Consider the following 12,134-nt stretch of genomic DNA (forward strand, 5'->3'; position numbering starts at 1 on the left):
TTTTTAAATTTTTTATTTTGTTAATTTGCTATTATTATTATTTATTTTATATTCTTATCTCAACCCCAATTCCCTCAACAATATTTCAAAATAAATCCTAATCCCACTCTATTACGTTCCTTTTAATTAGCACCAGACTCTCACCCAAAAATATTATAAAAAGACACGTTCAGTTGAAACAATACGGAGAGAGATAGAGAACACACAGAGACTGAAATTGAAAAACACAGAGAATATTACAAAAAGAAAGTACGATATCAAAGAGAAAAGAGTGAAAAGTGAGTTTTATCTTAAAAATTAAGTTATAATCTGAGGTTTTGTTCGCGATTTCGGTCTTGCGGCTCTTTAAAGTTATTTAACAATTATTTACTTTGGAAATCAATAGATCGTAGCAATTGTTTTTGTGGTATCCATTTTCTCATCGAGGTAACTCTAAATTCTTGAATTATTTAAATGGAATGTTGTATGAAAATTTGATGCTTATAGTAATAATATGAAGTTTTTTTTTTGAATAGTATCAATATGTGATGCATGTTGTGATTTTTTTTTTAATTTTTTTAAAAAATCTTTTTAGAATTTATGAATGTTCAGGAAAACGGAATAAAAATGTTTTTTGCTAAAAAATATTATGAAATAAAATATGTATCATACCTTTTTGTATTATTATTATTATTGTCTAAACTTTTAGATGCAATTTATATTAAAATTGATTTTGTAATTGAATAGTTAATGTTTTTAGGAGCCTAGTTTTTCACTAAAAAAATAAATAAATAAATTTACAGACTTGTTAGATTAGGATATATAAATAATTAGTAATTTTTTTTATCTAAGTAGAATTGTAAATTTCATCAAGAGATTCATGATAAAATAGTGATAATTACAATTAATAATTATAATATAAAAAAAAGTAAAATTCGAGTCTTTGTTTTAAGAGAACAAAAGAATAAAAAAAACATGAAAGCATAAAACAAAACAAAAAACAGCGAAAAAAAAAGGAAAAAAAATGAATTTTATTTAAAACAAAAAAGAAACAGAAAATAAAAATTAAAAAAAAAATGTGAAAAAGGAAAAAATCAAAAAAAAAAGAAGAAGAAGAAGAGAGAAGAAGAAATGGAAAAAAAATATATAAAACAAGAAATTAAAAAAAATGAATGAAAAACAACGTAAAAAAAAGTAACAAAAATTATTTTAAAAAAAGGAGAAGAAGACAAAATCTATAAAATAATAATAAAATAAAAATAATGATAAAATAAAATTAAAAAAAAAAGAGAGAAACAAATTTCACAGAAAAAAAAATATATTTATATGTATATAAAATTTAAAATAAAACAAAAAGTGCAGAAAAGAAAAAAAAATTAAAAAAATTAAAAAAATTGCCAATTTTGTTTCATTAAAAGAAATAACATTCCTAATATAATTAGGATTTCTTGATAAAAACTAACTTCAAATCTTATAAAATTTATTTATTTTTCTTATTTTTTATCTAGTAAATAAATAAATATATAATCCTAAATTATCTTGAACTCGAAAAATCTCTTTTCCATACGAATTCTAATTTGTAGAAATTCTATCATAATATTAAAAATAATAAAAACATACAAATATAAGCAATTTAAAATTAATGGATACACAGTGATAAAAATTAATGGATACACAGTGATAAAAAATTAAAACCATTTAAAATAAATAAGCCAATTTCAAATAAGTTTAAAATAAATCAGAGTGTAAATAATAATTTTAATATTAATTAAATAATATAATATCCAAAAATTAATTTAAGTCATACTAAAGTCAATAAAGCGACCGTGCCAGAACCACGGGACTCGAGGAATGCCTAACACCTTCCCCTAGGTCAACAGAATTCCTTACCATAATTTCTAGTTCGCAGACCAATAAAATAGAGTCAAATTTCCTTTTGATTAGGGATTTGAATAAGGTGACTTGGAACACCAAAACTCAATTCCAGGTGGCGACTCTGAATAATAATTATCCCTTTTCAAAATGTCACTTTAATTGGAAAAACTCTTTTTCTTTCAAAACAAAACAAAAAATATTGAGAGAGAAAAAAAGGGGCATGACAGATGGTGACTCCGCTGGGGATCACTAACTAGAATTCGAGCTTTTGAATATTGATTTATGTATGACTATGATTTATATATTTACGCTTTTGGATATTGTATTTATTTAACTTAATATGCCAATTGTTTATTTATTTAATGTTTTGATAATATTTTAATTGGATTATAACTGTCTTCTCTCACGAATTATTGTGAGTCTTCTATATGGGAATTGCGACTGCGCACCCCGCTTCTATCAAGATAGACAGTGGATCTTCGATCCATGGCGAAGGACATTCAGTTAAATATGTATAGGATGGGAGCACCCATGCACAAAGCCGGAAAGCGCTGCTACCCGTATGTTGCTACTCCCTGACTCGAGTTGTCTGCTCGTTTTACAGCCAGTCTAGATATCTTCTCCACAAGTTAAACCTTAGTAGAATTGAAACTTTCACACATGATATCCTTACTAGGTTCCGATTTATTTGCATCATGTGCATGTAACTTATCGAGATTTGGCATAGGGGCCCAATCTGACTAGGACAGGTACCTTTTCGTGAGTCCATCATGTGCATTTTTGTGCTACTTGTTGCATCATGTGAAGACTGTAACAAAATGTTGACCGGTTTTAGGATAATCGACTAAAGAAATAAATATCTAATTTCTATCCATTTTCAACCAATGATTCAAAATAAACAAATTAATACACATATATATACATACACAGCTAATCCTCAATTTTATTTTTGCTTTTATTAAAATAATACATAAATAATAAATCTAATAATATTAATAATATATGTATATATGTCTTTTGAATTGTACATATACACATTCTTTTATTTTTCTTTCTCTTTTTTTTATCCAAATTATCTCTTTATCTGGTCATTCTTTTCAAAAACAACCTGAATCAATGATCACGTTAGACATTCTGAATCATTTTTATTTTTATTTTTTAACTACTCCAATAAATAATTTTGAATTATCAAAATTTCACAATTAAATTTGATTTTAAAAATCCCGATTTCTTTTTCTCAACCAGGTAATCATAAGATCTATGAGGTGTGATAAAAGACCAAGGGATGAATTAGTCGAAATGGTAAATGATCCGCCAAAGTTTATGATCACAGATAAAATCTCACAATTACTAATGGATTGGTGAAACTATATGCATTAATTTAGGCGGACTGAGATATTCAAACATCTTGGTTTCCTTACAGATATCATGAGATTTAGTCTTGACAGAGGTTTGATCGAGGCTTTGATTCCGTTTTGGGATTCCACAAATAATGTGTTTCGATTTAGTGATTTTGAGTTGACGCCTACATTAGAAGAATTGGGCGGTTTCACAGGCTTAGGCCAAAATCTTCGAACTAAAACACTGATAGCCCCTAGGAGTGTCAGTAGAGGTAACTTTCTAGAACAGATGCACATCATCCATCCTCATAAGAAGTGTTTTGATAATGGGTTGGTTTCTTAGGAATTCTTGTACTCAAGATATGAAAAGAAGGAAGGATTTTCAAGCTATGGGAAACAACTTAAAAATGGACAACACCTCCCTACTTGGGAAAAACATAGACAAGAAGCATTCATGGTAGCATTCTTGGGAGCTATGGTTTTTCAAAGGAAGGATAAAAAAATCAGTATTCGTCTGTCAGGAATAGTCACTGTTATGATAAAGAAAAGAAAATCCACTATATTGCCGATGATGTTAGCTGATATTTATCGTGCTTTGACTAAATGTAAAGAGGGAGGAGATTTTTTTGAAGGTTGTAGCATTTTATTGCAAATGTGGTTTTTAGAGCACCTATATCGCCATCGTTTTGCGACAGATTTCAAATTCGACTGGACGAATTATATTTTGAGCCACCCAGAAAGGATGAAAGAATTAGGAGAAAAATTGCCATAAGGTGTCAAAGCATTGAGACATTATCTTCTTAAATTGACGGCATCTAAAATTACATGGAACTATCATTGGTTTCCTGCTAGTGAGGTAATTGTTATGTCTTCCTATCGTCCATTCTTCGTTCTGACAGGCCTTTGCGGGTTCCAACCATACATACCCCTCCGAGTTATACGCCAAATAGGACAAAAACAAATTTTACCTTAAGCCGAGGATACGCAGAATTTTGTGTGGGAGGTAGCATTTGAAGATCGAGATCGAGAATCAGAAGCTCAAAAGATTTGGGTTGGTCGTCGAACTTTAAGTTTGAAAGCTATGGTTGATGATCGTGTTGAAGGAGAAGTTGACCCCTTATACCTCCATTGGTTCTTTGATCAAGCCCCTCTCAGAATAATGCCTGAAGAATCAGCGCGAGAAATCATAGATCGAGAAGAGGAAATTAAAGTAAGAATCAAGCAGGCCCGACTCAAGGTGGAAAGAAATTATAGGTCTACTTTAGATATCCTAAGCAATGACCTAAAAAATGTTAAAGAAGAGTTTGCTCGACGTGATGCAATATTCGAGGAAAGAGTTACATTGATTGAAAAAAGGGTTGAAAAGAAGCATCTATCTACTATTCGAACCCTACATGAAGATTTAGGCATTGTCACAGGTTCTATGGAGCAACAGAAGAAAGAATATAAGAAAGAAAAGAGCCTCTTAATACATGCGCAAGCTAGGTTACAAAATCAATTAAAAGCCTGTATGGGACGAGTAAGGGACATCGCAAACCGTTTCACATTGTACCAAGAAGAAGTGGCGACCGAAAGAAATCAATGGATGGAAGAGCGTGAAGAATTTCATAACCAAATTGAAGAACTTCAAGCACATGAAGAACATCTGAGTGATGAAGTTGTCACTACTGAAGAATGATTGCAGAATTGTCACGAGTATATGGAGGAGGCGAAAGGACAAGTGCTTCAGTTGACAGAGAGCTTGATTGATCTTTATGGTGGTCATCTCCATCGAAGGGATGAGAGCCTGGGTCGAGAGGCGCGTGCATTAGCACCACATCTGCCGAAAGCTTTGTTCAAGGTCTAATCTAGCCTAGGGGCAATTGATGATCAAGAAATGTCGGAGATGATTTTTTATTATTATTATTTTTGTTTCTTTTTAGTTCGTCAAATTTTGTTTTAATCTTAAGTAATTTGATGTTTTTATGTTGGTCATTTTGATTTGAATGGTATTTTCATTTTAAAGTTAAACAAATGTCGTATTTTTCTTTTGAAAGAAATTTACCCACATGAACTGCGTAATGATCTGATTCATGTTCAAACATGATACGTAGGCAACCTTTAATAGGTTCGATCAAAATGCATTCAAATTATTCAAGTAAGTAAAGTAGGGGACCAAATGACATAAGCAAGTCGTCCAAAGCCGGGATGAAACATAAAAGTCTTCCACAACACATTATAGACATATGAAAATCTAGGTGTATAACATACAACGTGAATTTAATATCCTCAATATGTTGAATCCTAACACATGTTTTTTTAATATATATGAGAATTTAGAGAGTTTAAAAGGTGGTTGGTTTGTGAGGAGAGCTGGCATCTCATCAATATAACACAAGATCAAAAGGGAAAGAAAAAATGACATGTAAAGACGGAACAGACTCGGAAAATGAAGACGCACAAACCCAAATGGTTGTGCAAGAATCGGTACCTATAGAAGAGGTGAAAATGTTAAGACAACAGATGACCGAAATGTACGAAGCTTGGATGAATAGGCAAGCTCCTCCGCCTTCAATTCGAGAATATTTGAATGCGAATGTGTCATTCCCCATCAAAGTATCAACAAGTGACCCGGTTTATCCACCTGGGTTTAGACCCTACATAAACACATCTAATACTGCCGGAACTTCCTTAGTAAACCCATTAAAACCATCAATGATGAATAATCCACTTTTCATGCCTATTGTCCAAACTAATACAATTCCTCAACCGACACTGGTACAGAAATCAAATGATGACCTTATACTCAAAGATCAATATGGCCAAGGTCATGCCCCTAAATTAACTTTCAATGTTCCTAACTCTTACCACCACCAATACAGTTCTCCAGTTGAAGTTGAAAAAAACATTAAGAATGAGTAACATGAAGAAATTGCAAGGAAAATGAGGAGTTTGGAACAAAACATAAGGAATATGCAAGGTCTAGGAGGACACAAAAGTGTCTCATTTAAGGACTTATGCATGTTTCCAGATGTTCACTTGCCTCTAGGGTTCAAAACTCCAAAGTTTGATAAATATAATGGTCATGGAGATCCAGTGGCTCATTTGAGAAGATTTTGTAATCAGTTGAGAGGAGCCAGAGGAAAAGAAGAACTTCTTATGGCTTACTTTGGTGAGAGTTTAACGGGCGTAGCATCAGAATGGTTTATCGATCAGGACATTTCTCATTGGCACGTTTGGGATGATATGGCACAAGATTTTGTCCAACAATTTCAATAAAATATCGATATTATTCCCGATTGCGATTCCCTAGCTAATATGAAAAAAACCCATCAGAAAGTTTTAGGGAATATGCCATAAGATAGAGGGAGCAAGCGGCTAGAGTCAAACCGCCGATGAAAGACTATGAGTTATTGATGTTTTTCTCCAGGCTCAAGAACCTGACTACTTTCATTATCTTCTCGCCGCAATTGGCAAGCCTTTCGCCGAAGCGATTAAGATCGGAGAAATGGTAGAGAATGGCATAAAGTCGGGTAAGATTGTGACTCAAGCAGCCATTAGAGCTACCACACAATCAATACAAAATTGATCCGGTAATTTTACCAATCGAAAAAAGAAGGAGAAAGGGTCCATGACGGCATCTGGATCAAGAGGTGTTCAAATAAGCATGAACAATCCTTATGGTCAAATCCAACAAGAACAATATAATTCTCCTCAGCATTATTACCCGTCCCAATATGCAGTTCTCAATACTCAGGCATATGTCCGGCCTCCTTCGCGCCAACAATGGCGGGAGCCTGCCCCACAAGTTTCTCGCCCCCAACAACAAAATTTCCAGGCGCCATACAATCCACGTCCCCGGAAAAACTATACGAGAGAACAAGATCAAAAACAAAATTTTGCCCCAATTGGGGAATCGTATACGAGTTTGTTACGAAAATTAATACAATTGAGACTGGTTGAACCTGTCAATCCGTACGTTGTAAATCATAATGCAAGAGGTTTTGATCCAACTGTTATATGCGAGTATCACGCCAACGCTCCAGTTCATAGCACAGAGAATTGTTGGACCCTAAAAAGAGTCATTGAAAAGTTAATCGAGGATAAGGTAATCGAGGTACGCAATGAGGAAGCACCGAATGTCACCAATAACCCACTCCCTGCTCATAATAATGAGCGTGTTGTGGGGATGGTTGACATTTTTGAAGATTATGAGCAAACAAGTAGAACAAAAGTGGAAAGCAAGGTTTCAAAAGAAGAGTCTAGTATGGTTTTAGAAACCATAAAAAGGGCACCGATAATTGTTAAAGGTGCACGTTCAAATTTTGGGAACTCAAGGAAGCTAGTGTTGTATGTCCCTGAATCTATAAAAAAAAGGAGACGTACCATTGAATGGACCAAAATGCTACATTCCTGGTAAATTTTCAACGTTTGATAAAAATCAAGAAAGTATGAAAGAGCCAGTTGTGATACAAATTGCAGCATAACTTCTGATCACAAACACCAAGGCCATTTCGTGGAACTACAACAAAGTCGTCTATACTCACAAGGGAAAGGAGATTGTCTAAGAAACAAATGAAACAAGAGGCTTAACTCGTTCCGGAAGATGTTATGCTCCGGAAGAATTAAAGAGGGACAAACAAATCAAAGAAAATCAGTTGCCGATGAAAAACCAGTCACTGAGGAAGATGCTGAAGAGTTTCTGAAAAAGATGAAATCTCAAGATTATTCTGTTATAGATCAGTTTAGGAAAACGCCTGCTCAAATCTCTTTATTGTCATTACTCATACATTCTAAAGAACATCGTGAAGTGTTGACCAGAATTTTGAATGAGGCACATATATCAAAAAATATTACAGTAGGTCACTTGGAAAGATGGTCAATCAAATTTTTGAGGTGAATAGAATCACTTTCACTGATGATGAATTACCCCTGGAAGTATCTTGACATAATAGGGCTCTACATTTAACCGTGAAATGTGAAGAACACTATGTGAAGAGAGTCATGGTCGATGGAGGATCAGGTGTAGACATATGCCCTCTTTCCACTCTACAAAGCTTGAAAATCAACACTGATAGGATTCGTAGTAACAATGTTTGTGTACGAGCATTTGATGGTGCAAAACGGGATACTCTTGGTGAAATATACTTAATTGTTACATTTGGATCAGCGGAGTTTGGAATCACTTTCCAAGTTATAGACATGGACACGTTTTACAATCTGCTTTTGCGTAGGCCATGGATCCACATGGCTAGAGCTGTGCCATCTACTCTACACCAAGTGGTCAAGTTTGAACATGACAAACAAGAAATCATTGTCCATGGTGAAGATGATCTCCCAATCACCCGAGATCCTTCAATACCATGCATTGAGGCTAAAAAGGGTTGTAATCCCTCAACTATTAGGCTTTGGATATAATAACAGTTAATCAGTTCTTAGAAGGAAATCCTATCCTCCAACCTCGTCTGTCCTCTACTTCAGTCATGGTGGTGGCTCAAATGGTACAAAACGGCTATGAACCCGGAAAGGGGTTAGGTTTGTCGTTGCAAAGAATTGTGAATCCTATCAGTCCAATGGGTAATCAAGATACATTCGGTTTGGGTTTCAATACAACTAGATTTGATAGAAAATGGGAAAAAGATCGTAAAATAAATTCTTGGAATCTATCGAAGCCGATCCCCCATATTGCTCAATCGTTCATTAAATCTCGAGGTGAACCGTGTCCAGACTTACCAATCAAAAATGACATGGATGAAATGTGTCAAGGTATCAAGGAAATGTTATATGTGGTAAACATGACTCATAGGGGTGAGGGCACTAGTCATATGGATGTGCAGTTTATCGGCCCGAATGTCCAACTCAATAACTGAAAAGAAACTCCTCTCCCTACAAAAAAGGAGTCATGGTAGTTTTGTTTTGCTGTTTTTTTTTTATTTTCTTGGATTAATCTCAGGGTTGTAATTCAAACATTCTAGTTGTTTCTCTTTATTGTTAACGCTTCTATCCTTTCCCATTCAATGCAATGAAGTTTTAGTCATCTTCTTTGTTCCTACTCTTTCTAATAATTGCCATCTTATTTTCATTTTAGTTACGTTAACTTTAATAATATGACATGCATGCGGAGTTTACAATTAGATCCTAAAAAGTTGTCTGATCTCATAACAATGAATCCTAAGTCTAAGGAATATGATGAAGATGAAGCTGATGAAGAAATAAAAAGGGGTTTGGATCAATTTGAAAATAAGCCTAAACCTAATTTAAGTGAAACAGAGGTTTTTAATTTGGGAACTCCCAAAGAAATGAAAGAAATAAAGATAAGCATTCATGTAGATCGAAATATTCGAGACGACATAATTCAAGTTTTGATTGAATACAAAGATGTCTTCGCTTGGTCATATGATGACATGCCGGGGTTAAGTGCTGATTTGGTAGTTCACAAACTTCCCATACATCCTGATTTTCCACCTGTCCACCAAAAGCAGAGAAAATTTAAGACAGATATGAGCGATAAAATCAAAGAGAATCATGAAGCAATTGAATGCAAAAGTGATCAGGGTCATCCAATACACTAGTTGGTTGGCTAATGTTGTGCCAGTACCAAAAAGGGATGGAAAGATCAGAGTTTGTGTTGATTATCGAGATTTAAACAAAGCAAGTCCAAAAGACAATTTTCCACTACCCAACATTCATATATTGGTTGACAATTGTGCTAAACACGAGATTCAATCTTTCGTGGACTTCTACGCCGGACATCACAAAATTCTCATGGATGAAAAAGATGCAGAAAAAACTGCTTTCACTACCCCGTGAGGTACATATTGTTATAGGGTAATGTCAGTTGGTCTAAAATATGCAGGGGCAACCTACATGAGAGTTATGACTACAATATTCCATGACATTATGCATAAAGAAGTTGAGGTATATGTCGATGATGTCATCATTAAGTCTAGAACGCAAATTGACCATGTGCGTGAACTAAGAAAATTTTTCGAAAGGTTGAGAAAGTACAAACTCAAGCTTAATCCGGCTAAATGTGCATTTGGAGTTCCATCTGGCAAGATTTTGGGGTTTATAGTTAGCCGAAGAGGCATTGATTTAGACCCCTCCAAGATAAAGTCCATTCGAAAATTGCCACCTCCAAAAACCAGAACTGAAGTCATGAGTTTTCTGGGAAGGTTAAACTATATCAACCGATTCATCGCTCAACTCACTACTACATGCGAGCCGATATTCAAGTTATTGAAAAAGGATGCTTCTATTAAATGGACAAGTGAGTGTAAAAAGGCTTTTGACAAAATTAAGGAATATTTAGCTAGTCCTCCGGTACTGCTCCCCTCAGAGCCTGGTAGTTACTTTGTTTTTATACCTCTTGGTGACGGATAATTACTTTGGTTGCGTTCTAGGACAACATGAGTCACGGGGAAAACGGAACAAGCCATCTATTACTTGAGCAAAAAGTTCACATCCTATGAGGCAAAATACACTCTATTAGAAAAAACATGTTGTGCTTTAACTTGGGTCGCCCAAAAATTGAAGCACTATTTTTTATCCTACACCACTTACCTCATATCTCGAATGGATCCTCTGAAATATATTTTTCAAAAATCCATGCCAACGGGTAGGTTGAAAAAATGGCAGATTTTGCTTACCGAATTTGATTTTGTGTATGTTACTCGCACCGCCATGAAAACACAAGCGTTGGCCGATTATCTGATAGAGAATCCGAATGATGATGAATACGAACCCTTAAATACATACTTCCCTGATCAGGAGATCAACTCTATCGAGGAAGAAATTCCTGATAATGACACCGTATGGAAATTATATATTGATGGGGCTGTCAACAAAAATGGAGTGGGAATTGGGGCAGTTCTTATCTCACCAGACGGTTGTCATTATCCCGCCACAGCACGACTTTGATTCTTTTCTACCAACAACACAACAGAATACGAAGCTTGCATCATGGGTTTGAATATGGCAATAAATCTAGAAGTACATGAGCTCTTAGTCTTGGGGGATTCCGACTTGCTCATTCGACAAGCTCGAGGCGAATCAGAAACTTGAGACATTAAGCTCATACCGTACAAACAATGTTTAGAAGATCTCATAAAAAAGTTCAAGTCCAATGAATTTAGATATATTCCCAGGTTTCACAATTACTTGGCTGATGCTTTGGCCACCCTAGCATCGATGCTTCCAAACCCAGGTAATACCTACATTGACCCGTTGGAAATCCAAGTTAGGGATCAACATGGTTATTGCAATATAATTGCGGTAGAGGCAGATGGTGAGCCATGGTATCACGACATCAAACAGTTTATAAATGCTAGAGAATATCTACTGCATGCTGATAGAGATCAAAAAAGAACTATTAGGCGACTCACCAATGGGTTCCTCTTAAGTGGCGATATCTTATATAAAAGGACTCCGAATTTGAATTTATTACGATGTGTGAATAATAAAGAGGCGGAAACAATTATGAATGAGGTACAATCAGGGGTATGTGGCCCACACATGAATGGATACTATTGGTTGACCATGGAGTGAGATTGCTTCCAATTTGTTCGCATGTGCCATCAATTCCAAATTCATAGCGACTTGATTCACTCACCCCCTTTAGAGTTGCATCCGATGTCTGCTCCATGGCCTTTTGTTACATGGGGAATAGACGTTCTTGGGCCAATAGAGCCAAAAGCATCTAACGGTCATCGGTTTATTTTAGTTGCCATCGATTACTTTACCAAATGGGTAGAAGTTGTCACCTTCAAATTAGTTACCAAGAAAGCGGTGGTGGACTTCGTTCATTCCGACATCATCTGTCATTTTGACATACAAAAAATCATTATTATAGACAATGCAATGAATCTCAACAGCCACTTGATGAAGGAAGTTTGTGAGCAATTTAAAATTGTTCATCGTCATTGAACCCCTTATCGTCCCAAAGCAAATGGGGCTATTGAA

General features: G+C 35.0%; 2 pseudogenes; both read left to right on the top strand.

Annotated features, from left to right (window-relative positions):
• The first annotated feature begins 371 nt into the window (after positions 1-371).
• On the top strand, positions 372-3,721 carry LOC107025045 (annotated as a pseudogene).
• Positions 3,722-11,147: 7,426 nt separating this feature from the next.
• Positions 11,148-11,720, top strand: LOC114078005 (annotated as a pseudogene).
• The last annotated feature ends 414 nt before the right edge of the window (positions 11,721-12,134 follow it).

This window comes from Solanum pennellii, chromosome 7 (assembly GCF_001406875.1).
Source record: "Solanum pennellii chromosome 7, SPENNV200".
In the NCBI taxonomy this organism is placed as follows: domain Eukaryota; kingdom Viridiplantae; phylum Streptophyta; class Magnoliopsida; order Solanales; family Solanaceae; genus Solanum; species Solanum pennellii.